Source organism: Apium graveolens, chromosome 8 (genome assembly GCF_009905375.1).
Source record: "Apium graveolens cultivar Ventura chromosome 8, ASM990537v1, whole genome shotgun sequence".
In the NCBI taxonomy this organism is placed as follows: domain Eukaryota; kingdom Viridiplantae; phylum Streptophyta; class Magnoliopsida; order Apiales; family Apiaceae; genus Apium; species Apium graveolens.
This window is the reverse complement of record NC_133654.1, coordinates 153,789,117-153,790,615: the sequence shown is the minus strand read 5'-3', so window position 1 is coordinate 153,790,615 and position 1,499 is coordinate 153,789,117. Positions and strand designations below refer to the sequence as shown.

The 1,499-nt window shown below is 37.1% G+C and overlaps 1 non-coding gene across 1 annotated transcript; it reads left to right on the top strand.

The window, feature by feature from the left end:
* The first annotated feature begins 314 nt into the window (after positions 1-314).
* Positions 315-421, top strand: LOC141682348 (small nucleolar RNA R71). Its single transcript, XR_012559749.1, has one exon. It is a non-coding gene; the product is annotated as a small nucleolar RNA R71 (small nucleolar RNA).
* The last annotated feature ends 1,078 nt before the right edge of the window (positions 422-1,499 follow it).

The window sequence follows — 1,499 nt, the reverse complement described above, 5'->3', positions numbered from 1 at the left end:
GGCACCAGCACAAATCTCACAGAAACTAGAGATTTGATTAACGCCATAATTAGTCAAAGTCCACCTTCATCGTCAAGGCCTTAAGTTGGGCAGCTATAGCAGTTTCTGCATCCAACTCTAGAATTCCTGCTACTTTACCCTGAGTTAGCCTCTGAGAAGGATTCTGGTATTCATTAGCAGCCATCCGTTCAATCAATTCATAAGCATCATTGTAGCTCTTAGCCCATAAGACTCCTCCTGATGCTGTATCGAGCATGGGTCTAGAAGTAGCACCCAATCCATTATAAAAACTATTTATAATCATCCAGTCAGGCATGCCATGGTGTGGGCACTTCCTTAGCATCTCCTTATATCCATCCCAAGTCTCACACAGAGATTCTCCAGTTTGCTGAGCAAACTGAGTAAGAGCATTCCTGATTGCAGCAGTTTTCGCTATAGGGAAGAATTTAGTGAGAAACCTTTGAGCAAGATCCTCCCATGTGGTGATAGACCCTGGTGGTAGAGAATGTAACCAACACTTTTTCTTTATCCCTCAGAGAGAATGGGAAGAGTCGCAACGTGATGTCATCTTCAGTCACACCATTGAACTTGAAAGTGTCGCAGATCTAGATAAAATCCTTGATGTGCATGTTGGGGTCTTCTGTAGGAGAACCCCCAAACTGAACTGAGTTCTGTATCATCTGAATCTTACTTGACTTGATCTCAAAAGCATACCCCACAGTCCACATATACTCAAGGAAATCACTATGAGAGTCCTTGACTACCTTTGATCAATCGCATACAGGGCATGAACATAGCATACAGGGCATATTTTATGTGTATACAGGGTGATATTAATATATAAATGTTAGTCTCTTAACACGTGCTAAAATTCATGCAAGTATACGCGTTCGCAAGTAGTATAAGATATAAATCAGATTCGTTCCCACAGAGACTGGTTTAGGTTAACTTTGTAATTTATGCATTTATGCAACAATGATATGGCTATTATTCAATGCTAAGACGATTAACAGATTGAGATTGTTTATAACTAAAAATTAAATTAACAATTATAACTAAGAGAATAAGAATGGTTGAATTAATATATATGATAAACATGGGATTCTAACTTCATTAAATACTTCATTCAATAGTCTTTTTGTTCTTAACCTTAGCATGTAATGGTGATGACACTAATCAGATAACACGAAATTGATAAACGCCAACTTTCATTACATGAATACCATACTACCAGACATCCACAAAAGAGATAGAAGCTGAATAGACACCAATTCTATTGAGACCTTATATGTCTATAGAATTTGACAACATAACGGTTTACTGCACAAGTTATCTATCGTGATTACATAGGGCAAGTAAGATGTAAGAACCCTAAATTTTGTAATATTTTAAAACTTCAGTGAATAATAATTGGATGTGATTATGCAAAAATTTTGAGTTCACCATAAATGAATAGTGGAATCTTGAGAATCCGAGAACGTATTCTTGTTTAACGAGCG